At 43.5% G+C, this 26,957-nt stretch overlaps 1 protein-coding gene across 9 annotated transcripts in view; it reads right to left on the bottom strand.

Annotated features, from left to right (window-relative positions):
• Positions 1-26,957, bottom strand: part of PLEKHA7 (pleckstrin homology domain containing A7) — a 142,105-nt gene that overhangs the window by 110,251 nt on the left and 4,897 nt on the right. Inside the window, exon 1 of one of the 9 annotated variants that reach the window (XM_077761142.1) lies at positions 7,474-7,558. The exons of 7 other annotated variants lie outside the window; for them this stretch is intronic. The gene's annotated coding sequence lies outside the window, so the exon portion shown is untranslated. Of the gene's footprint in view, positions 1-5,018; positions 5,063-7,473; positions 7,559-26,957 lie in introns of those variants that run through there. One more of the 9 variants, XM_077761144.1, reaches the window with a different exon arrangement.

Genomic DNA, 26,957 nt, shown 5'->3' with positions numbered 1-26,957 from the left:
TGTACCCATATTTCAACGAAAATGGGGAAAACCAAAGAGAAACAGAGTAGGCTGAATACCCCAAAAACAAATCAGAAAGCATAAACATAATCAACTTTTTTGTTATCCACTAAGCCTCTATGGACATTGAGTTTTTGCATCTATTTTGTACCATCACTACAGATTCTAGAAAAGATCTTCCTTTCAGGAAGGAAACCTGTTTTAAAGAATGAAGATTTCTTGCATAAGAGTGAAAACTAAAAGAAAATGGCAAACAGAGGCCACAAAATGTCCGTCTCACATTTAGAAGAAGAATCTTCCTAACAAATTTAATGGCAAGTGAGCTTGTCCTTAATCTTCCCTGTAGGGTCTACTGAAAAAAGTAAGACCCAAGACAGCCAACAGACTATTTTTTTCCACAGAGTGAAAAACCCAAAGAGGCACTGCCAATAAAGGTCCCTAAAGAATCCTAAGGAAGAGAGGTACCAGTGACCACAACCCCTTACGGAGACCCATAGGGCCAATGACAGCAGGTGGGGCTCCTGCAACAGAAAGGCATCTGACCAAGTGATGCCTGGGACAAGATCATGGACCTCTTCCAACCTGAAAAATGCACATTCTGCATAAGCTCTGGAGTCCAGACCTCAACAGTCACCCACATCACAGATAAGGAAACTGCTCCAGGAAGCAACTTTGAAACATTGCCACCATCCTTTAAAAATAACATTCAGGGAGTAGAACATGCAACTGCTAATCTTGGGGTCATGAGCTCAAGCCCCATGCTGGGCACAGAGCCTTTTAATCATCGTCATTGATGTCATCATCATCTTCTTCAGGAATCTTAAGAGGCCCACACTTACTAGAAGAGACCAGAATGATACTTCATTACTTGCTCCCACTAATGGTATGTGACATAAGGATAGTCATTCATTCATGTAACAAATATTTGAGACCCAAATAGATGCCAATCCCACATTATACTATGTGAGTAATCAAGAAGAGAGTGGAAACGTGTAATAAATAACTTAGTCTCTACATCCTATCAAAGGTGAACAAAAGGGTAGAGTTTTTCAGATTTTCAGATTCATGAATCATAATCTGTCTTCTTAGTCAAGAGCTATAAATTTTCAGTTTATTAAGCCAGCTTGAAACCTTTTATCACAAAGGGTAACCCTTGCTTTCCAGAAATCACAGTATTGAGTTTCAGTGCTAAAAATGACAGAGTTTGCCTCATCCAATCTCTTTGTTTTACAAATGAGAAAACTGAGGTTTGAGGATGTCAGAGAATTGCTCAAGGTCATAGTTATTACTTATTATAAATTAACACTAGCTTCCTGAAAACAAGGAAACAAGAATTATGAAAAGCATCATACATTGTTTTAAAATTAATTCCTGGCTTTACACAAAATCCATCTTTCCAGTGACTAATATCTACTAACAAACATGAAAAATATATTTGCTGGGAATCCTTGTATCTGATAAAAAGATCTTGCACAGAAATTAAGAGCCATTGGTCTGGATTCAAATGGCATATAGAACACACACAGGGCGGGGATGGGGGGACGCCATGTGGAGACAGAGGCAAAGATTGGAGAGAAGCATCTACAAGCCAAGGAATGCCAAGAATTCTCAGCAGCCACCAGAAGCAAAGAGAGAAGCAAGGAACAGATGCTCACTCAGAGTTTCCAACCAATACTGTTGATGCTGTAACTTGTTACAGCCACCCTCAGAAACAATACAGAATCTGTGTTAATTTAGTGGCTTTGATCTACTACAAACCCAACTAGTCAACAGTGTGGAAAGCTGTCACAAAGCTACTAGGACCTTGGGACTCACATAATAGTACAGAGTCTAAAATAAGGGGGATAAAAATGTTCTAGCTCGAACTGATCAGATCTCACCCGAATATTGGGTTCACTTCTGGTAACCACACGAACAGGCCAGAGTGAAAAGCTGAGCGTGTCCAGGAGAGACAAGCCAGAACTGTGAAGGACATATGGGGTCAAAGCCACGTCACTAAAGGAGCAGGAGTTTTCTCGGTCTTTTCACGGTCTGTGAAGATTCAGGGCACAAGACTGTTGTCATCATCTCTGAAGAGCTATCATAAGGAGTAATTTGATTTGTTCCCTGAGGGCCAACATGTTAGAACAAGGGATCAGTGGGTGGAGTCACTGGGAAGCATATTTTTCTAGGAATTATGTGTCTAACAATGTCAGTCAGAGTGGCTTCTGAACATCAGACTGGCTGGCTGCCTCCTGTTGGTGGAAGTTCTCAGGCCTGGGCCAAAAACCATCTGGCATGATGATGCTAAGAAAGAACACAAACCTCAGGTCTGTGATCCGCCAAGATGACCTTATGCTCCTTCCCAGCTCTATGAATCTATAAACCCATGAAACATACATTTTAGCAATTATGTGAAATCTGAAGTATATGGGTAAAATGAAGCTATCCTAAGCATTAGGAGATATTTTGGTGGGAAAACAAAGAAACAGGACTCTGTACAGAGGTATGGCTGAGAACCTATGCCTACTCCCAGGAACCTAGCTGCAGGAGCAGGTGGTCACAGCCCTACAGTGGAGGCTGGGCTAGGTTCCTTATGACCCTTCTCACAGGAAGCTTACACTGAGACGGACAATATCTATGTCAAGCTTCTTCTTTTAGATACACAGCTTTAAGAGTCCAATGTGGCCAGTATCCATTAATAAGCCACTGAGACTATATTAAAAGTAACAGTCACTGTCTCCTGAATACCTATCATTGTGAGTAACTGCTTAGGATGTTTGCATGTATTACCTCTAATGGTCACTTCAACACTGCAAGGTATTATCATCTTAGGGAACTGAAGTTAAAGAGAAGTCATTTGTCCAATGCCATACATTTTAGAAAGAGTTAGGATTCCCAGTGGAATCCAAGTCCAGAAGCCACACTCCTTTCCTGTATCATGATGTGATGCACTCTAATTTGGGCATTTGACTTGTTCAAGGTAAATAACAATACCAGTCAACTGGAAGGCAAACACATGGCTTTCTCTGTCTGGTTCACAGTCCCCTCATCAGTAACATGGAAAAAGTTAGGAGGTGATTAACACAGGGATCCCTAGGTGCTGCTCTACTAGATTCCTTTTTTCCTTGTCACTACCACATTGGTAAGGCTGAGCAGTGGTGACAGGGGAAGTGGTAATTCTCTGGTACTGGACACAGCCAACAACTTTTCCCATGCTGCTTTGAGGTCAGAGCAGTAATGAAAGGAGGAAACCAAGAACAGGCACAAAGTCAGCCATATGAGCTCACTCACAGGTGTGCAGCACAGAAGGACCCACATAAATCTGAACATTTAGTACTTTACTCCATAAACCAAGGGTGTGCTGTAAAGTATCAGCACACAGATCTGAGGGCTAGCTGTGTCCAGAGCCCAGGGGATGTCCATGAGGAATTAAAGCACAGGATCTTTGTTTGGAAAAAATAAAGCTGTTGGTGGGTTGTGAGAGGTAAAGTAGTCCAGCCACATTCCAGTGGGAGGAGCCTCTTGTAGCTGTCTGGGTTAGGGCACCCTTCCAGGCTTCAGGACTGCTTTCTCAGTTGGCTACTCCTGCCCCTTTAAGGGTCTGCTAGCAGTGGTGTTAACAGAGCAAAGGGACTCCGGAGCTCCAGTCACACAGCATCCCTCCAAGACCCTACAAAGGAGGAACCATTCCATGCTCAGTGCAGGGAGTAGAGGGAGGGAGAAGGACTCCAGATGCCCAGTCAGGGAGGGGCTGTCTCTGCCTATCTCACTTCTAGGAAAGGGCAAAATGGGATGATTTAGGAAACCCCCCACCCACACCAGTTTCCTTCTTAATTTCCTAGTGATGTCCATTCAGGAAGGGAGCCTCAGGTCAAGAAACACAGCAGGAAAAAGGTGCCTGACCCACAGGACCCAGCGTGCCCAGACTTTCCAGTGAGCAAACCACTGAACCCAGAGAGAACATCCTGACAGACTTTTCTAGCTTTATTCTAGTTATTTCTTTTTGATTTTTTAGGGCAGGGGGCAAAGCAGGACTGAGAGAGGGGAGACAGTAAGAGAGTGTGGGTCTGAAGCCAGAGCTGGGCTCCAGGTGTAGCCCCACAGCTTTGTGGAAGACCTCTACAAGGCGTCTGGCATCAAGGAGACAAACAACAAGGGTAGCTGGTCTTATTGAGGTCCCCTCTCCCTAAAGAAAACCTACTAGGGCACCTGGGTGGCTCAGTTGGTTGAGCGTCTGACTTCAGCTCAGGCCATGATCTCACGGTCTATGGGTTTGAGCTCCTCATCAGGCTCTGTGCTGACAGCTCGGAGCCTGGAGCCTGCTTCTGATTCTGTGTCTCCCTCTCTGCCCCTCCCCTGCTCATGCTCTGTCTCTCTCTCTCTCTCTCTCTGCCTCTCAAAAATAAATAAACATTAAAAAAAAAAAAAAAGAAAAGAAAACCTACTACCTCTCCACATCCCTAAATAGTGGGCCCACTATACTGGAGTGCCAGATTTCTTCTGAGAGCCAAAAATGTGTGCAGAAAGGAGGGGTAGCAGATAAAGAACCATATAAAAGAGATATCCCAAGCTGTAGCTTCCATGAGCATATCATATTCTAGGCACTCTGCAGGCATTATCTCATTCTTTAGTATAATCCTAGGAGGTGGGTACTATTATCTCCATTTTACAGATCAGGAAGCTTAAGGGGTTTGTGTAACATGACACAGCTAAGTAAGGACACAGCCAAGATTCAAATGTAGGTCTTTAACTGTAGAGCTGGAGTCAAAGGGTGGGCCACTTCCCATGAAAACAAACATAGCAAAACCAGCTCTTACTTTTCCATGGCAAGAAGAAAACTTTGCCTCTAGATAAGGGCTTAATAGAAAAAGTCATTCTTATTAGAATCTCCACACTCTGAAAATAAACCACCAGCCCTCTATATCGCTGTCCAGAAGTCCCAACACTCTAGCTGAAAATATGGAAACTAGCAGAAAGCCTAAAGGTCAGAGCCTAGAACTTGCTTGTGGTTCTCTTTAACCCAGAATGATTCCTACCTTTGAAGGACATGGGAATGGAAGCCTCCTCATCCACCTCTCCCGAGCACCCACTACTTTGGCCATAACTGCACGCCACGCCCGCTGACTCTGAATCACCATTTACACTGTGCTTCTCCCGGTCCAGACTCAATTCCCTAACGTCAAACTCTGTCGGCAGGGAGGGATGCAGACAGCTCAGTGAATCACTTTCTCTGCTAGTGATGGTATCTGATGCATGTTAAATGCCTCCCTGCAATTCCTCAAGTGTCTATTAATCAGTGAACCAAGAACACAGAGGGCACCAAGGAAAAATCCGCCATTGCAGGGGAAAACGCAAATCTTGAGAAGCCTCCTTACTAAGACACAAAGCCTTCTAAACCCAAGGTGATGCAGTGATACGAACAGCCCAGTCATTGGGATACTTGGCCCAATTGGCTATAAAGACATTAAAAGAGTCCTCAACTGAAGGGGCAAAATTCACTCCTCCTAAACCTCATCTGGACACCAACTGTGCCAAACCTGATTAAAAGAGAAACTAGGAAAGGTCATTTGCTCTTGTTGAGCTTCAGTTTCCCCTCTCCTATGGGCCCTAAAATACTCACTCCCCCTCCAGCTCACATGATCAAGCAAGATACACGACAGTCCCCAAGGTTCTGCCACCTACCTCCCCCTTCTCACGCTATCTTCCCTGGGAAATCTCATTCACTGCCATTGGGATGATTCCTGAAACATTATCTCCAGTGCTGTCCACTCTCTTGAGCCTTGGATTCCTACATCCAACTGCTTACAGGACACATCTACCAAGATGTCCTCTGGGCATCACTAAATCCACATATTTCAAAATGGAGTGCTTCCCACCATATGCATAGTGGTAAACCACCACTCCTGTGGTTTTTAACCAGGGGCATTTGGAAAAATGGCAGTGACATTTCTGTTGTCACAATAATTAGGTGACATTTAGTGGGGAGAGGATCCAGGCTGCTAAACAACACTGTGCTGCATAATGAAAATCTGTGCCTCTCCAAATTCCAACAGGAACACCATTTAGAAAGCCAGAAATTAGGGGCGCCTGAGTGGCTCAGTCAGTTAAGTGTCCGACTTTGGCTCAGGTCATGATCTCATGGTTCATAGGTTCAAGCCCCGCGTCGGGCTCTGTGCTGAGAGTTAGCTCAGAGCCTGGAGCCTGTTTCAGACTCTGTGTCTTCCTCTCTCTCTGACCCTCCCCTGCTCACGCTGTGTGTGTGTCTCTCTCTCTCTCTCTCTTTCAGAAATAAACATTTAAAAAATTTTTTTAAAAATGCCAGAAATTATTCTACCTCTTCCTCTCATTCCCCGTCAGAGATAATCAACTCTACTTCCATTATCACCAACCAGTCCATCTTCTCCATCCCCACAGCACTCTTACTGGGATAACTGCAGCAGCCTCTAAGGTCATCATTCTGTCTCTGTACTCACCCACCCATTCCTGATTAACTTTCAACGATCCTCCACACAGCTACCTGTACTATCTCTAAACCTACAAATTATGTCACTCCTTGTCCTAAAATCATCCAGTGGCTCCCCTCACCTTCTGGATAAAGGCAAGCACCACTCTTTACCTACTCCCTGCCTCATGGTTTACCACTCTCTCTTGAGGTTACCTGGGTTCCAGTGGTGCCTCAGGGTCTCTACAAACACCATTCCCTTTTCTTGAAGGCTGTCTCCTTGTCTTTCCGGCTAACTTCTATCTTTCCTTCAAGGGTCAGTGCAAGGGTCATCTCCTGCTAAAAGCCCTCCCTGACACTAGGCAGAGTTAAGTGCCTCTTGGTGCATATTTGATCACAATATTGGGATCACACATTTACCATCTTATTCTGATTGTTGTTCCTGCCCTGCCTCTCAGTTGTTCTGATTCTACAGCAAACAGCCTAGTATACAATAGAAGCCTTATGAATTAAAACTTACAGCTTATACAGCACTGACAGCTGACAAAGCATCATCTCATGAGATACAATGGCCTGGAGAGATAGTTACTATCATTGTTATTGTTTTACATTTGACAGAAGAGACTAAGGCTCTGAAAGTTCTTGTCCAGGTTCACATGGCTAGCCCAGAAGTGGAGTGAAGACTGGAGCCAGCTTCTCTGATGGCACAGTCTTTACTATTTGTCACAACAAATAGTTTATAGCACAGGTATCCAATTGCGGGTTGGAGGTGTCATACGACTGCCTTCTTTAGACCTGTGGGAAATCTCAACTGCAGACAGAGCTCTGGAAAATCCAACCACATTATATACAGCGGCATGGCATCATTGGGGAGGAGGGGTGTCATTGTTCTGTCCTCTCAGGCTTGGGTAGGGGGCAACCTCACGTACAGAAATGAAAAATCCATCCAGATTCTCCAGCTGTATGACATCACTCTTCTCCCACTCCCCTTTCTATACCCCAAACACACTGTGCAGAAATCCCAAAGCCAGCAAAGAACCTGGTTTTACCGTCAGAAACAGCTGCACCGTGCCTGCATACAGAATGATGGCTCCAGTGAGCCTGCCAGGTGTAGGGAGGGACAGCGGAGGATGGGTGGTAAGTGGCAGCATTTAAAGTTGCCAGGCATTAAGTGCAAGCCCCTTTAAATGGGCTGCCTGCGGAGAAGGTGTGTCAGGTAAAACTTGCGTGGCTGTGGCTGGGAGCAGGGGGAGAGAGGAGAGCCGGACAGGGAGGAGGCCTCCCTTGTGAGCTGTCCCGCTGTGCCACGCAAAAGGCTGGTAGTTTCTAATTACTTTCTGAGAGTTTTCATGAGCACCTCACATATGCCATTTTGCTTCAGGAGCACAAAGCAAATAGAAATGGGGTTTCAGCAAGTCTGAAATCTAACCATGGCTGCAGCAGAGTGTATTCCCTGGCGCACACGCACACACACGCATTTGGCTCAAATGTGAATTTAAAAGGCGATTAAGGAAATGTGCAGTTTGGTTCTGCAAGCCTCTCAGGGGGCAAGGAAAATGATAAATGCTCATTTCAGGGCTCTGGATGGCAATCACTACGCACTTCAACGGTGTCATTCAGACATCACCATGACAACCACGGAAAGGCTTCCTTCCTCTGTGGCAAAGACAATAGAAATTTTAATTAAGGCTATTCATTTTTTTGGTCTGACCAATGGAAGAAAAACATCAACAAAATGTTACCCAGAAATACATGACCGGAAACACTTTCGGAATTCAAAACTACTTCTGCTGCTTTCCACTGAGTCACATGGTCTACGTTCCCCAAGCCCTCCCTCCTGCCCCTTCCACAACTCAAATTTTATAGACCTCATAAATCCAGATGTGTCTAGATCTTTTATCAAACATTATAAAACTAGGTAAACATTCCAATTTAATTTTCTGACTATGATTGAGAACAGGATTTTAGTCATTTTTATTTCAGTCATAAAATTCAAAAGGTCTGGCATATTTTCATAAAGTACTTCCAATAAACTCTGAGAGGACCCAAGATTAGACGGGGGTTCAGTGGCCTTTGAGCAGGAGTAGATCTAGATTTAAACATTTGCTTCATTCACCTGGGTGACTTTGGGTTATTTTCTTAACCTCTCTGAGATTAGGTTCCTGTCTGGAAGACAGAAGTAATAATGGCTACCTTGTAGCATTAAGAGAAGCAATGATGGCCATAACATGCTGGCCCAGCTTTTGGCCACTACACAGTGAGCTATCAGTAAACGGCAACAAGTGTATCATCACCCTGCCTTATTTTGCCCTGGAAGAATTAAGGCGGCCCTGTCCTCTTTTCCCAGGAAACACCTCTGGCACGTGTTGGCTCCTCTCCCTTCACACAGGCCTAAATCCAAACTTCATCTTCTCTCACCTGGACTATTCCAATATCCTCCTCACTGATCTCCCTACTTCTAGATGCCACTCTCTCTGGTGCATTTTCCTCCTCACCACCCAGCCAAAATCCTAAAAACCAGAACTGTGCTGGTGAAAGAATTTTCATAGAGAAAAATATGGCATTACTGAAAAATATTTTAAAAGGCCTAAATGAAAGAACTAGAAAACCCCAATGTTGTAAAGATGTTGATTCTTCCCTAAATTAATCTATAAATTCAATGTGAAACCCATCAAGGTCTCATGAGGCTTTCACGGGTGCTTCACAAACCCATCTTAAATCTAGGTTAAAGAGCAAAGGGATAAGAATAGCCAAGGACATTTCATCTCCATAGAAAAATTCTATTGGGCAAGGTTATTCTAGAGGAAACAATTTTTTGTTTCAGTGGGTTTGATTTTGGAGAAATGTGTTCAATACAGACAAATTTAGCACAAAAATAGGTAGGCAGGGAGAAAATATGTTAATGAAAGTACTGACAGGTGGCCTCTGACTGGAGGTGGAGAAACTGGGTAACTTTCTCTGCCAACCTAGTGTAGGAATCAAGCCAGGGAAAGGGTAGGCAAAAAAGCAAAGCAGATTGAGAAAGAGGTAATGATCTTAACCAAAAGCCTAATGTGTCTCTGGCACCACGTATGTGTTTTCCTTTCATATTCATAATGAGCAGGAAAGGTGGCTAGCATTATTTCTATTAAAGATTAGGAAACCCTTAGGAAAAGTAAGTGATTTTCCCAAAGGCAAAGACCTCTTGTGTGTGGTAGAGTAAGGATCTGTAACTTGCTCTCTGGGATTTCTCTTTCTTCCATACTTGTGAGCTGCTCCAGGCCTGTTCTTAGCAGTCCCAGGTATCGGCAAGGAGACAGAGGGCCCAGGCACCAGGTGTGCACAGGAAAGTGCTGACAGGCTCATGGGGAGGTTGGGGGAAGAGGCATCTAGCAGATATACTCCCACAACCCTCATTCCCCACTCCCGCTTTAATCTGGAAGGCACCTGGACCTTACTTACAGACAAACACATGTGCACACAATATATGAGAAGGCCTCAGAGCCCAAGAAATCCAGGTCATGCTCCAAGTTGCCAACTTACTGTGTAATGGGGAAAGAACTCTCCGTATTTTAAGCCTCTCATGGGTTGTAAATCCTCAGCTTTATTCTGACTGCCTGACAGTGTATTCTGCCCTCAAACATACAGTTGAATCTCAATAAATTTCACTTCACTGATATGTAAATCTTGTTTAAAAACAAAACGAAAAGCATATGTATGGTCCACCTGGCCCTTACATCAGATGGAAAGGAAGGGGCTACAGTGAATTCCCCTCCCATGCAGGCCTTATAACTGTAACTTATAACTTTCATGAGGTATTTTACTGGGTTACAAGTAGTATGAAATGTTGGCATCAGTAATTATACTTGGATAAATAAAATGGAACAAATTACCTAAGGGCACAACATTTCTTTACTCATATTCAATTTGATGTAACTACCCATCACCACCACCACTGTCTCCCATAATTTTTTTCCTTGCCAAAAAAAAAAAGTGTGCACAAAATTGTGATCATTAACAACTTGCTGGTCTTTAGAGAGAGTCAAAGAAAGGGTAAATAAGAAATGAAATGAAAGGGTGAAAGGTAGGTGGGCTTCCAGGAGTGACTGGATTCTGACACCAGCTCAATTCGAGAACAAACACTTGTGATGCCTCTTTCTTCTCCCCCCCCAAAAATCTCTTTTCTACGACAAAAATTGTCTCAGACTAGTTCAAGTGGCACAACATGTGGAAGTCATGATCTTTTTGCATAACCCAATGGAATACATATTTTATGACATAGTGTATTTTTGGTTCCCTACTTAGTAAAAAGTAATACACACCACTTAGAGAAAAAGTTTAAAAAACTAGAAAAATAAGTGAGAAATAAAATCACCTCTAAGGGCACCAACCAGATTCTAGTGAAGATAAACTAATATAAGCCAAACATTTCAGAGAATTGGATGGGATTTTTGTTCTGTTCCCTAAGTTAGACCAATAGCCATTAATTTATTTGGGTAAGTATGGTCCTTCCTAGCTTTTCTTCCTTTTTTTTTTTTTTGGTTTGATAACAACTTTTTTGAGGCACAATTCATGTGTCAAGCAATTCACTCACTTAAAAGTGTACAATGCAATGGCTTTTATATACTCAGAGTTGTGCAACCATAACCCCAATTTTAGAACATTTTCCTCACCCTAAAAAGAAACTCCATACATACCCCTGTAGCTGTCATCCCCTGCCAACCCTAATCTACTTTCTATCCGTATAGATTTCTCTATTCTGAACATTTCATATGCACGGTCATCTTTTGTGACTGGCTTCTCTTTAGCATCGTTTGCAAAGTTCACCCTTATAGCGTGCACCTCGCTTTTTATTGTCAAATAATATTCCATTATATGGCTATATCACATTTTATTTATCCACTAATCAGCTGGTAGACATTTGGGTTATTTCCACCTAGGAGATATTATGAATAATGCTGCTTTGAACATTCATGCATGAGTTTTTATGTAGACATGTGTTTTCATTTCTCTTAGTTATGTGCTAAGAGTAGAATTTATGAATCATATGGTAATTCTATGTTTCGCCTTCTGAGGACCTACAGACTGGTTTCCAAATGGCTGCATATTCTCACCCACAGTGTATTAGTTTTCCAATTTCTCCATGTTCTTTTTTCTTAGTGTAATTTTTAATGTTTATTTATTTTTGAGAGAGACAGGCTGACAGACATAGCATGAGGGGGACAGGGGCAGAGGGAGAGGGAGACACAGAATCTGAAGCAGGCTCCAGGCTCTGAAGTTGTCACCACAGAGCCTGATGCAGGACTCAAACTCACGAACCATGAAATCATGACCTGAGCCAAAGTCAGATGCTCAACAGACTGAGTCACCCAGGTGCCCCCCAATTACTCTACATTCTTGCCAGTACTTTCTCATTATCTGTTTAAACCGGGTATGGGTGGGTGGGTGTGGGTGCCTGTGTGAGAAGTAGTATCTCATTATGGTTTTGATTTGTAGTTCCTTGATGGTTAATGATGCTGAGTATCCTTTCATGTGTTCATGGCCATTTGTTTGTGTATCTTCTTTGACTCAGCTTTTCTTTGAAACTGCAAGTACCTCTGGACATGGATACTGCTTGAATTCAAATGTTACTTATTAATGGACTTATCTTGGGTAAGTCACTTAGCTTTTACTAGTTCCAAGTTCCTTATCTATATTACTACTAAGTACCTAATAGAGAATGTGAGAATTGAGATAAAGCATGTAAAGGACTTAGCACACAGCTGGGCACTCAGTACAGAATCCACAAGTGACACCTATTATTATTAACAGACTTGATCATTAACACTTTATATTCCATTTAACTCGTTGAAGCAGTTCTTCCCATAAGGTGATAGTCTAAGATCTAGAAGAGAGAACCTGAAAACAGGAGGCAAGGGGAGTTCAAGAGAGAGAGAAAAAAGAAAACAGTGACTAATGGACCACTTTCAGAGTCTTGTTTTAGGAGTCACTGCCAAAGGCCAACTTTGATCCTGTTCTCCCACCCTTCCAATTATATAAGCACCTAATTCACAGTATTAAATCCATTTCTGTTTAGAATAGCTAGTGTCCTATTACTGCCATTTAATCCTGACTGAAACAGGAAGGCAGGCTCCATCATAGCTGTATTACTATGGCCTCGTACACTGCATGACAAAGAACATGAGGTGATCAATAACCAAAGGAACCAGGGGCTCCTGGCTGGCTCAGTCAGTTCAGTGTCTGACTTCAGCTCAGGTCATGGTCTTGTAGTCCGTGGGTTCGAGCCCATTGCCAGCCTCTGTGCTGACAGCTTGGAGCCTGGAGCCTGCTTCAGATTCTGTGTCTCCCTCTCTCTCTGCCTCTCCCCTGCTTGTTTTCGGTCTCTCACTCTCAAAAATAAACATAAAAAAAAAAAGTAAACCAAATAGAATGAGTACATGAATAAATGAACAGAGGATGTATTTGGGATATATGCTCAGCTGGGTGATTGAGGACCCCTTCCCCAAAAGGTCCTAAAAAGGCTGAGAAACGGCACCTAAGACCCAGCAGCCAAGCTTCTCATTGCCCATCCAGAGCCCATCACCACTGTACAGAGGTCTACATTAGAATATTTTTCAGCTCCATAGTTGGGGAGAGGAAGGGAGGCAAACCATGAGAGACTCTTGAACAAACTGAGAACAAACTGAGGACTCATGGGTGTCGGGGGGATGGGAAGGTGGGTGATGGGCATGGAGGAGGGCACATGTGGTGATGAGCACTGGGTGTTATATGGAAACCAACTTGACAATAAACTATTAAAAATAAATTAAAAAAAAAGAATATTTTTCAGCTCTTTATTGCCAATACTCAGGGATTATGATTTTAGAGAATGCTGCTTTCCTTTATTTATTTCTTGAAGTCGTGAGTGAGAAGGTGAAAAGGCCTCCACTTATGCTTTTTGGCATATAAATAGCTCACAGTGTAAAGAAAAGGAAAGTCAGTGGTTCCAAATTCAAAATAAAGACAGGCTGTTCTGACAAGGTCCAAATTACAGAGTGCTCCAGGCACAAACACAGAGAGACACTTTTCAGAGAAAATCTATTTTCCTATTCAGTTCCGAAAGAGAGAGTCAAGCCAAGAAAATCCTCACAGCCTTCCACAAATTGATTTGGTTTCAGCAGCCATTTGGGGCAGTGCACAGACAACAAACCGCCCCTTAGGCTTCTATCCTTGCCATGTCCCCTTCCCTCAGACTGGAGAAGTACTACCGCCACTGGATTCTCTAACACAGTGCAAAGACCGAGCAAGCCCCTGCATTCCTGCTGTATGGCTTTGCAAACCACGATCTTCCCCCAGCATCCTTCATGGCTCAAACTGCAGAACGCTCTCAAAGATCCAGGAGCTACCAGAGCAGGACAGGTTTGGATCTTCAGGTCCATCTTGGAGGGCCCCTCTTGACAGGCCTGAACTGCCATAAAACATTCTTTATTTCTTCATGTTATCATTCATTGAAGTCATCTGCAGAACACCCCGTCACATATGTCTCCTGATTCACTAAGCATGAACAACTGCTGAGTGCCTGTTGTATGCTCACCCATTGAGAATACAGTTCCTCCAAACAACAGACTGACTGTTTCAGGGTCAATGCTGCTAAATGCTTTGCTTAAGTTCATTATGGTATTATTTTAACAGTAAAATAACAAAACTGTCTAACCGTAAGAAAATGGTTAAGCAAAATATGGTGTTTCTACTTGATAGAATATTGCCCAGCCATTTAAAACAAAGTTTGTGAAGAATCTAAGCTTAATAAATGTTTATGTTAAATGAAAACCAAGCAGGACCCACACACGGATATAAAATATAATCTCAACTATGTTTATGGAATGCAAAGAATACTGGATAAAAATAGGCTGAAATGTTAATTTTAAGATTATGAACAATATCTTCTCTGTATGCTTCTCTGAATATCCCTGCTCACTGTGGAAAATTTAGAAAACAAAAGCTAAAAAATAAAAAGTCAACTGTAACATGTCATCACTGTTACCAATTTGATACTTTGCTGTCTGTTCATGTAAGACTAAAAATTCATAAATACAGTTTGCATGTGCTGCTTGCAAAATTTTAAAAAATCTTTAAAATGGGGAGAAATAACATATGAATATGTTAACCAAAAAGTCAAAATTGTACACACAAAATGACTAAAAGCATGTTCTGTGAAGGCTTATTTTTCACTGCTTTGTACTGTCAGATTTGTGCTATGTTATGTATACCTACTTAAAATAAATGAAAATTGGGGTGCCTCGGTGGCTCAGTCAGTTGAGTGTCCACCTCTTGATTTTGGCTCAGGGCATGATCTCACAGTTCATGGGACTGAGCCTCACTTTGGGCTCTGTGCTAACAGGATGGAATTTGCTTGGGGTTCTTTCTTTCCCTCTCTCTCTCTCCTGACCCTGCTCGCTCTCTCTCTCTCTCTCTCTCAAAATAAATAAACTTTAAAAAAATAAAATAGGGGCACCTCAGTGGTTCAGTCAATCAAGTGTCTGACTCTTGATTTTGGCTCAGGTCATGGTCCCAGGGTCCTGCGATGGAACCTTGTGTTGGGCTCTACACTAAGCATAGAACCTGCTTAAGATTCTCTCTCTCCTTCCCTCTGCCCCTCTTCCCCTGCTTGTGTTCTCTAAGTAAAAAATTTTAGAATAAATGAAAATTATTCTTCTTCTACCTCCCCCCAAAATTCAGAAAAATTAAGGTGAAATGAAATGAGTGCTTTTTTCCCCTCTTCTCTATCATCCAATTTTGGCAGTAATATATTTACACTATCTTAATGATGAAAAAAATAATTTTAAAAATTCTAAGCTTTCCTCACAGTCACCATAAACCGAAGTATCATCTATTAGCAACTTCCCTTTAAACAACCAAGTCCCCCCAGGCAGCCTTCTTTGCCACAGAGCCCCAGGGAATGGCAGGATGGAGCCCTCAGGTGAATATCTGCAGGGAGGGACCTGCAGGAATCCCAAGCCCCCATCCACACCTGGCAGCACTTCCTCCAGACAGGGCAAGGAAGCAGAAACACATCCATACGTAATGGCATGGTACTACATGAAGGTTAAGGCTGGACAAGGAAGCCTTTGAAATGACTGGCAATAGAGATTAGTTTGCTTCTTTTCCTCCAACTATTCCTGTATTTCCTTCCCCTGAACATTCTTCCCCAGGCTCCCACTCCCCCTCCTCTGCAACCTACTATCATTAGTCTCACAATTCCACCTAAACCCAGAGTTTATAAACACTTTCAAAATGAAGTGTTTCATTTAACACTCTCAAAAAAAAAAAAAAGTGAGACTGGAATCGCCTCCACTTTCTAGCTGAGAAAGATAAAGTTCTGGAAGCTTAATGGATCCATTTAGCCAAAACCGGGGTCTTAGTCTCTAAAGGCTGTGCCTCCCATGACAGCAGGCATCTAGATCCTGAAGTCAAGGACAGTCCTGCTCATTTAGGCTTTTGGCACAGCCTGAGAGGTCATGTCTGGGGTAGATGTTGGCCTAGCAAGCTGAGTGCCACCCAGTGGGGACAGCCGTAGGTGTTCAGACAGACCATCTAACTCACAACAGGTCCGTGAAGGCATCGACCGCCTACAGAAGATTGGCTGCTGGGGTTTCCGATAACTGCCCCCATGAGAGTCAGGAACTACAGACCAGAACAAGCCTAGTCAGGTTTCACAAATTGGAAGAGTTTAAATCCCAGCTCCCCTTCCTACTCTGTGACCTTGAGTAAGTTACTTAACCGGTTTCCTCATTTACAAAGCAGAGATGGTCATAGTGCCCTCTTTGTAGAGATTTTGGGTAGATCACCTGAAATGTTCATCGTGGTAAACACTTCACATCCACTGGAGCACAGTAACCACTCAATAGGCAGCAACAAGTATAAATTATACCAACAATTAATATTAGCATGATAGAAGAGCACATCACAGTGGGAGAACACGAATAGCCAAGAGACAGTGTTCAAGGTTACAGAAGAAACAAAAGGACCATCAGTTTCTCATTCTTTTTCATCTTCAATATGTTCACACAGACACTGGAGCCCCTTCATATTCAGTGCCTTTTCCCCCTCAAGATGTCCTGCTATAAAAAAAAAAAAAAATCAGTAAAAATCATGTCATGCACTGTGTGAATTCTGATGAATTTCCATCCATAAATTACTGAGAGAGACAATTTCACAAGACCTACAAGGCAGCATCTAAAGTCAAACAGAAGGCACCCTGGATACGGTGTGGAGCCTGCTCCCCGTACACCAGCTGAGGCAGCAGCTGGGACATGCATGCATACCACACCAATAGCCTTGGCATCTGGAAAGCCAGGGCAGCGATCAAACTCTGCCACCGTGACACGTCCGATATGTCCCCCCTCTGGGCTCAGTTTCCTTGTCTGTAAAACAAGTGCTGGACTAGCTGAGCTTTGCTGTGCCCAAGAGCTCAGAGACCTTTAATCTCCAAGTTCGTCTGCATGCATCTCTGAAGACCATTGCCGGCTTCACAGCCTGCATTCAAGCCTCGTGCACCCATTACCATGCATCTCTCTGGGTGCTGGCAATGAGGGAGAAGGTGGCAGCACTGGTTTTGATTTTCATAAAATATCTGACAGCCCTTCAGAAATCTCACCATAAAAAGAAAGTAGCTCTCACCAACCACAGGTGATAAACTAACAACTCCTCTTACAGAGACAATGACCCAAAAGAGGTATTGCGATAGCCACCAAGAAAGAGGAGATGAACTTTAAAGTGAGAGCGGGTTGGTGTGACGGGTGGAAAGATGACAGGGGTAATATACCTGGCCAAGTACAAGTTTAGAATTGCTGTACTGAGTTCTGCACTTTTGAATTTGAGAAAACCTTCAAGTGTTGGTAATTAGACCTGAATCTTATCATCTCCACTTAATACATGAGTAATGTTTTATAAACACAAACACATTCAAGGCGTCACTTAACTCTCATTCACAACAAACATTTCTTTCTATCATAATCAGATGAGGAAAGGGGTTTGAGGAGGTTAAGTGACTTGCCCAAGATCCCACTGCTAGGCAGTACAGGGCTGGCAGGCAAACCGTGGCCTGGAGTCCAGATTCAGTGGTCTCTCCAGGTTTTTTATGCCTGCATTCCGCAAGCCAAAATGGAGAGGAGAACACTTATATTCAGCATGATTTCATTTGTGTGTATAACCTAGCACAGGAGCCAAGTTGGAGAAAAGCCAACAATGCAAATTTTTTTTTTTAATGTTTTTTATTTATTTCTAGGAGAGAGAGAGACAGCATGAGCAGGGGAGGGTCAGAGAGAGAGGGAGTCACAGACTGAAACAGGCTCCAGGCTCTGAGCTGGCAGTCAGCACAGAGCCCGACGCGGGGCTCGAACCCACGAACCGCGAGATCATGACCCAAGCGAAAGTCGGACGCTTAACCGACCACCCAGGCGCCCCGCCAACAATGCAAATTTTAAAAGTGAAGTCCCCAACATTAATGTCGTAGGATGCCATTAGGGAACATCCCTGACACCTGTCTTCTGCCGCTAAAGCAGTGGTTCTCAACTGGGGTGATTTTGCCCCTAGGGGACATGTGGCAATGCCTAGAGCCAGTTTTGATCGTCACAACTGGGGAATGTTGCTGGCATCCAGGGGGTAGAAACAAGAGATGTCGCTAAACATCCTACAAGCACAGGGCAGTCCCCACAATAAGGAATGATCTGCCTCAAAACAGAGGACGGATGACAGGCTCCATCTTAGCAAACGAGAGGAACAGAAAGATGAGCTATACTTTCAAAGAACAAAGCTCTTTATACCTATCAGGAAGTATTAACATTCTGGACTTGACTTTGGATTCCTTCCAGGCTAGTCTCTAGCTGTAATTCACTGTGTGATTCTGGGCAAGTCACTTAACCAATCTGGGTCATTTTTCCCCTGTAAAACAAGGCAGGAGGAGGTGGGGGAGGAACATTTTTTAACAATATTGATTCTCAAACATTTCTGTACTTGATAATGGCCTGGGAATCTGGCTAAAATGCAAAATTCCTAGATTTCCTTCCCGGAGATTCTTCATTTTTAATGAGCACCCCCAGGGGAATCTCTTATAGATGGTTAATAAAGTACAGCTTGAATAGCATAAGAACAATTTTTAAAAATGAAATAAATTTGTGTAGCTTTGTCTATGCAGGATTTGTAAGTTTGAGTTTGTAACCAGCACCCCAGAGGTTAATCCAGGGGCCTCTTTACCTGTGGGAAAACTAAGGGGGCTCTCTCAAGGGAGCTCCAGCTTCTCTAAGGCCCAGGGCCTGGGAAGCAGCCCTACCATGAGACAAGCTAAGGAGCAGCTGAAACTACAAGAACAGCCCCCTTAACCTGAGGAGCTGCTCATGGAACAAAGCCCCAGCCATGCACACTCCAGAGAGGGTGGGGAAGGGGATGATAGGACTTAGGGCACCAAGACAAATGCATTAGCCAACAAGGAACATAACCATTCTCAAATCACGTAAAGGAACACAAGGTCAAGCCCAAATACATTCAAAGAAGGGACTCATTCACTCACAGTAATAATTCAGTCCCTTATTAACTCCTTTGCAAAGACATCTCTATAGCACTCAAGAGGAACCTGGCAGAAGTGAGGCCTCAGATCGCAGCCTACAAAGGTTGAACATTCATTATAAGCACCTGATACTTTGCCCTGTTTGTCCTCTAGACCCAAGCTGAAAACCATCTTCTACTATTCACTCAGAGCTCTATTCCCCAGCCCTCTTTCCTGTGCCCATGCTCTACAAGTTTGAGAAAAGTAAATCCAGGCTTTGGCTAATGAACCAAATATAAACAGATTCATACCCTGTTTGTTCATTTTTATCTTTAACCTTCACTAAAGCACCCTCATCCTGTCCAGGTCCCCTGCCTAGTTACCAGGCAGAGTGACACAGCCAGAGCACATCCTGGTAATAGGGGTGTGAGGTACATCCATAGGGACTTCTCAGCAAGCCAATACCACACAGCACAGAAGTAACACAATCGTTCATTTGTAATTTCACCCTTTCTGCTTCCATAAAGGATATGGCGCAAACTACCACTGTAGATATCACAGGCTTCTAACACAGATCTTCTCAAAAAGGGAAATTACTGATAAGACATGGTAGACACAGCTTACTCTTTATTCAGGGAAAGTCATTAAACATTAATAATTAACATAGAATCACCTGTAGAATGTTTTAAAACCCATGATGCTAATATCCCAACCCAGACCAAATAAATCAGAATCTCTGGCACTGGATCCCAGGCATCAATATTTTTTAAAAGCTCCAAAGGGATTCTAATGTGTGGCAAGGGATGGCATCCACCAGGCAAAGGTCTCACAGTGGGTACACTTGGCTCCAACTTGCCAACTAAAAGTACCAGTGACATTCAGCCCCAAAGTAGATTTGGGATAACAGTAAAAGGAGGCAGGGGTGCCTGTGGGGCTCAGTTGGTTGGGCAACTGACTTGGGCTCAGGTCATGATCTCCTGGCTCGTGAGTTCAAACCCTGCATCAGGCTCTGTGCTGACAGCTTAGAGCCTAAAGCTTGCTTCAAATTCTGTGTCTCCTCTCTCTGTCCCTCCCTGCTTATGTTCATTCATTTATTCTCTCTCTCTCTCTCTCAAAAACAGTTAAAAATTTTAAAAGAAAAACAATAAAAGGAGGCAGAAGAAAAAAGCTTCCCTCTTCAAAAGGAAGAAAAGCAATTTGCCATAGAAATTTAATTTTTAGAGAGAGAGAGAGAGCACAAGCAGGGGAGAGGGACAGAGGAGAGGGAGGGAAGAAGGAAAGGGGGGAGGAGAGAAGGAGAGGGAGAGACAGAGAGGAAGAAAGAGAGAGGGAAAGAATGAGAATTCCAAGCAGGCTCCATGTTCAGCACAGAGCCCCACACTGGGCTTGATCCCATGACCCTGGGACCATGACCTGAGCCGAAATCAAGAGTTGGACACAACCAACTGAGCCACCCAGGCACCCCTGACATGGAAATTTTAAATAGGGGCTGAAAAGCAGAGAAGTAGCTTTTTTACCAAGTGCATAAAACCACTGGGTTTTGACTGGGTTTATTTTATTTCAACCAAGTGCTAGAACTGTACCAGGCCATGAAAGAAGAAACAGCAAAGTGTGAAACTAGGCATCTCGTCGTAAGAGTGTAGACCTTCTAAGGAAGTAAAACTAGAAGCATGAAGCAGCTCATGTTAAGGCAGGATCTCCTGGTGCTGACTTGTAGGGGAGGGCAAGGAGCTGGAAAAGCTCAGACAGCCTGGGTCCGGTCCCAGGGGCACTTTGGGCTCCGGACTCCGGTCTCCAGCCTTCTCTGGGCTTCCAGCCACACTCAGATACTCCCACAGGTGCTTCAGGACTCAATTCCCAGTCTGTTTCCTGTATGATTCGGTCCACCCTGCTGGCCTATTGCCAGCCAGCTCTAAAATGTCTAAGTGAGGGACACAAGGGGCCTCTTACTGCCCGCAAAGTTGCAGCTATATTCATTTCCCTTCCAAATTAACATCCTACTGCCCTATAATAAGCTGTCAGCTCCCAACAAAGGGTGCTAGCTAAGAGAGGTGGCCAAGGCTGTTTGGGCAGAGGGCACAGCAGCTACTCAACGTCAAGGGTGGGAAGCCCAGGGTAAGACCCCAGCTCTCCACACTGATGGCCAGCTTTCCCATCACCAGAATGCACTTCAAAGCCCTTCTCTGCCTCGTAGTCCTTCTTCACTGCACATTTACCACTAGGCCAATGCGCTTGGGACTGAAACATAATTAATCCCTGCTCTACCCACGTTTCTTTTTTCCCAGAGAATGAATCTGATAGACCCGCAGTGTCAATAAGGGAGCACTACTCTGAATGCTAATTGCCCCCACAGGTTCTGCAGAGGGCACGAGAGAGGCCCAGAGGCTGGCCCTCACAGCGTGGGCACTCTCAGGTTCGGAAACCCTACCTGGCGTTATCGGCAGCAACTCGATGCAGGGACCGCCCTCCCAGTCGAGACAGCAGTAGCCAGAGACCCTCAAGTTTCCTCCAGGGTAACATAAGGTTGGTGGCCGAAGCTGCAAGGATCAGGCAGTGGGGGGAGAAACGAGCAAACTGCCTGCAGACTGTGCACAGCTCCACTCTGCTCCACTACACTGAGGGGAACCAGCAGAGGGTGAGGATTTAAAATACAGCAGTTGAGATTTAGGTTAGATTCACAGATGAACTTCCTGACAGACAGGGAAGCGGTAGAAAGGCTGACCCATTACTTAAATTTCAGTGGGTAGCCACAAGAGGCTGATTGTACTGTCCGCCAGGAAGCAAGTGAGCCGCGTGAAGAGGGAGCCTTCTGTGCACGGTGATCAGAAGCAGGGACCTCACTCGACTGACCCATAGCCATCTAATATGCCATCACTTTTCTGCTTTTTAGTGCAAGATAAATAGAACAGTCTGATAATCCCCACCAATATGCAATTTTAAATGTACTTATTATTTGATCTAGGAATTCCAGTTCCAGGAATCTAACAAAATGGTAAAATCTTTTGTCAAATATTTTTACGTATTTTAGGGAAATATTCATTTATGTATTTTAGTGGACACAATCTAAATGCCCAACTACCGAATGGGGAATTAAGTAAATTATGGCACCTGTACTCCACAATTACATAGCAAATAAAAATGTTTTTAAGGGATACGTAATAACCTGAGAAATGCACATGACCTAATATAAAGGAAATAAAGCATATTAAACTGTGTATTTTAGAAAAAAAGTATATGCGCATTTTGAAAAAGAATGGAGGGAAATACACCAAAATGTTAGCAGATGATTATCTCTTGAGTGTGGAAGTAAATGTTTTTATTTCCTCTATTGCTATTCTCCAGCTATTATAAAATTAGCCCATTACCTTAATAATCAGAAACTGTAGGCATTAAAAAAGAAAAGAAAACTCTGTCCTCTGACGTACCTCAGCGCCATAAATCTACTTCATCTACATGGCCATTATTCCCAGAAAGCAAAACAGTGACACTTAATCTTGTACTTGGCAAGACAAACACATTCTCGCTTCCAAAATGGCTCAGCGCCCCCACTGCAGCCACCTGAAAACCACTCGTCACCATTTCCCACTGGGAAGCACAGGGTCTTCCCCCTCAAAGATACATGGAGCTCTCATTCTAAGGCCAGACCCTTCCTTCAAATCCAATTACAACACACCTACGTAAGTCTGAAAGGCAAGGGAGAAAGGTGGAATCCTGCAAAGAATGGGGATTTCCTGTATTAACCCTGAGAAGTCTTGAACTGCCAGATTTAGAGATGGCCACTATTTACTCAATGTTCTCTGTATGCCAGGAACTGGACAGGATGCCTTCACATACTTTGCCAGGTAGGAATCATTAGCCCCGGTTTTATACAAGAGACTGAGGCTCCAGAACTGCCATCCACTTGCCTCGAATCACAGACAGTAAGTGGCAGGGCTGGGACTAAATGCTGCTCACCCAACTCCAAGTCAGGATAGTTATCTTCTCCAGTCACTTTTAACATCAGCATCTTTGCAGGGAACAAGAGGCAGAGCACACTTCTTCCTTGCAGACTTATACCCCTACGCTTGGTAGCTGAGACAGGCCACTCACTGCTTCTTGGCCACTCTGTCTCCACCACTACCTAAGGATGCAAACACTCTAGCCGCATGTGGACACCTCAATGACCTACTGTGGCCAAATGACCCTTAAGAATGACCCAGCACTGCAAAATGAGGCTCACTAACAAGACCCTGTCTAGGGGTGACTGAAACTCTGATGAGAATATTTATGAGTATTTCTATATTCATAAAGGAGAATCTCCTTTATGCTCACATCTCTAAAGAAGGCAGGCTCTTGTCCCCTTCTGCAGATGGGAAAACAGACTGGAGAACAGGCTGACCTGTTTTAATAAGCAGCAGAGCTACCACTACAACTCAATCCCTCTGATTTCTGGCCCAGTGATTTTTCTACCACAGAGGAGAATATGAAGAACTTGGGCTCTGAAGCCTGATGATTCAAATCTTAACCGGGCTACCTACAAACTGTGTGACCTTGGGCCAATTACCTAAAACCTAAGTCTCATTTTGCTCCATTGCAACATAAAGAAAATAACAGCCCCTACTTAGCATAGTTGTTATGAGGATTAAATGGGATAATACATGTAAAAGAATTAGCAGGTAAGTGCTCACACAGCCCTGAAAGCATAGCACTAACAGTCTTCCATCTTATCTCCCTAATATGCAAGACCCAAAAAGCTTTGTCTGAAAACAGGGCCATTGAGGGCCCACACCAACCTCGCTGGAATCAGCTTTCTGCTTTGCAAGGCCTGGCCAGTAGCTTGCTTGCACCTAGATTTCCAATGTCTTACTAAGATGACTTTGAACACACTTTTCTCTTTCCAAAAAGGTTCTGTCCCACCTCAGGCCCTAATTCCAAACCTCCTTTAGTGGCACCTCCAAGTTCATCCAGGAAGTCCTCCCTTATCTGCCCAGACTGGCTTAGGTCCTAGAGATTCCTGTACTTACAGCCCTATCAGATGCTCACCACTATTATCCACAATGGCTGTGTACTTGCCTGGCTCCCTGACTAGACTGAAGGCAGGGACTCTGGTTATATTCAACCTTCAGTACCTACCTGTATTGGTTTCCTATGGCAATTGTAATAAATTACCACAAATTTAGTGGCTTAAAACTACACAAATGTATGGTCCTATAGTTCTGGAGATCAGAAGTCCAAAATCAGCCTCACTGGGCTAAAATCAAAGTTTTATCAACAGAGCTGCACTCCTCCTCCACGGAAGAATCCATTCATTACCTTTTGCAGTTCCCAGAGGCCACCCACATCCCTCAGCTCATGGTCCTGCATCACTCCAACCTGTTACCTTCATCACGTTTCCTTCTTTCACTCTGAGCCTCTTATAAGAACCCTTCTGATTACATTGGGCCCATCCAGATAAACCAGAATCATCTCTCATTAAAGGATCCTTCACTTAATTTTACCTACAAAGTCCCTTGTACCATATAAGGTAACATATTCCCAGGTTCTGGGGATTAGAACATGGACATCTTTGGGAGTGTGGAGAGGAATCACTAGGCCTCCCCCACTACCACAGCATCTAGGACACAGCAAATGGGCAGTGATTGCCTGCCTCATGCAAGCGGCTATGCTCCATCTGGTCCTAAATCACTGAGAAGTAGAATCTATTCAGCTAGTTTAGCAAAGTCCCAAAGCCTGACACCTCCCCTCCATTCCAGTCAAAATCTCTGAAAAGGGCCCTCTCTCCATAACCTGAAACTCCAGATTTCTTCAGCTAACTTGGAAGTAGCCCACATTTATATCTCTGTACCTGCACTCTAGGTAAAAATATACTAGTTAATTCTCTGAACCCTGAAAGTAGGCATAGATGAATCAATCTCAAAAAGCATCTGGTAATTGCCCTTTGGGTAGACTGACAGGCACAGTCTATGTCTTCCCAGAGCCCACAATCCACATGGCATCAACACAATGTGAACAGAAGCCAAAAGGCAGGAAGATAAGGGTTCTATCACTTACCAGCATGAGTCAGATTTGATAAATATCACATATTATAAACACAGCATATTCTTTGAAATTCTATTAAATCAGGCTTTAAATTAGCAGGCTACAGTAGCAACCTAGAAACCCAACCACATGTATTTCCACATGAATGTGATACCTAAACAAGAAGATGTTGGGATCCCTGAGAAGAGGAGCAGGCTGGGTCCAGGGTTCACCCACTTTACAGAATATGACAGGTGGCTAGGATTTGACAATGGAAGGAACCCAAGCTGAGATCTGAGTCCTGCCTCTCCAATTCATCCTGTGTTACCCTGGGCTTGTTAGTTAGCCTCTCTGAGCTTTCTCAATATACACAACACTGAGTCCACAGGTAAAATGCTTAGCAGTAGTATATTTCCACTAGCAGATGGCCTCCTTTTTCCTGCCCCTGAAATAATCAAGTTGGAAGGGCAAGTAGCTCCTCTGGAAAGTACAAATTGGTGTATGCGCACTGTTTCCCTAATGTCATCCACACAACACCCACCAACCACCTCTGTGATTCCTGCTACCTCCCTGCCCAACCTGTACCTCCACTTTTTTCTTTAAATAGACTACATAGGGGCGCCTGGGTGGCTTAGTCGGTTAAGCGTCTGACTTTCGCTTAGGTCATGATCTCGCGGTTCGCGGGTTCGAGCCCCGCATTGGGCTCTGTGCTGACTGCCAGCTCAGAGCCTGAAGCCTGTTTCAGTCTGTGACTCCCTCTCTCTCTGACCCTCCCCTGCTCACGCTGTCTCTCTCTCTCCTAGAAATAAATAAAAATATTAAAAAAAAAATTTTTTTTTAAATAAATACACTACATAGATAACAATAGCTGTCAAATAGTGATTTTGATGCTGTAACTATATTTCTCTTTGAATACACATGAAAAATTATATACTCATGTACAAAGCTATTAAAATTTAAAACATTCACCCCTGTATGTCTCATATGCATTCACACTTTGGGAAACTCTAGTGAAAAAACCTGGTTTAAGTAGACACTATTATGTGCGCCCCGGTAATTTCCCTTCTCTGAGACTCAGTTTCTCCCAAATTAGAAAATAAAGAGAAAGTTCTAGCCCACCTTTCCATTTTCTTCCAGTTCCAAGATTCTGAGATTTATTATCAAGTGGTCTGAATAAGCAAAAAAGTCTGGGCAGGGAACCTTTTAAAAGGTAATGAATACCATGCAATATAATTAGAATCATTGATCTTAATATCAGAGAGAAGAAAAGGATTAAAGAGAATGACAAAGGGGTGTATGCCTCTGACTTTGCACTGCTCCTTAATGGAACTTCTTGTATCAGTTCTTCATGAGAGGGCACTTGGTGGTATATCTCAGCTTGTGTGGTTGTTAGTTTTATCACCTTAGGCAAGCCATTCAACCTCGCAGTTTCTACAGCTGTAAAATGGGTAAAGTGGGTAATGCCTCCTCCACGAGGCTGTTTGGGGATTAAGTGTGAGTAATGTGTCTGGGTACCTGCAACACAGCTGGAGAATATCACCACTTGCTGTCGCCGCGAGGCCTGGACTAAGTACACATGTGCCTCTCCATGTCCTTATAAACTCTCTGAAGGCAGGAATACCTTGGTCATCTTTTTCTCCCCTACAGTGCCTAGCAGTGTTGTATACAAAATGAAAGAACTTGACTTTAATATGTAGGGAATCAACCCTTACAGAAAGAGTTCCTGTCCAAGACAGGAAACTGAATATTCCCAGAGATATAGAGATGACAAGCAAATCTTCCCTGACAAAAACAAATGTTCCCTCTTCCTTAAAAAAAAAAAAAAAAAAAAAAAAAAAGTTGAGAAATCCACTGAAATGTAAGCAATGCTGTCTTCAGTCTTTGGGCCATGATTTCCTGCCCCCTTCAATCTTCCTTTGTAATATTCTAAATATTCCAAAATGGATGCATAATAGTAAAAAGCTTATTACAAGGATAAATGAGGCTGCTTGCCTCAGGGACAGAGAGTCAGAGACAGGAGGTCCAGTATCTGCC

Source organism: Crocuta crocuta, unplaced genomic scaffold, assembly GCF_008692635.1.
Source record: "Crocuta crocuta isolate KB4526 unplaced genomic scaffold, BGI_CrCroc_1.0 scaffold233, whole genome shotgun sequence".
Classification (NCBI taxonomy): Eukaryota; Metazoa; Chordata; class Mammalia; order Carnivora; family Hyaenidae; genus Crocuta; species Crocuta crocuta.
Note: the sequence above shows the minus strand (reverse complement) of the source record. Positions and strands in the feature narration are given on the sequence as shown.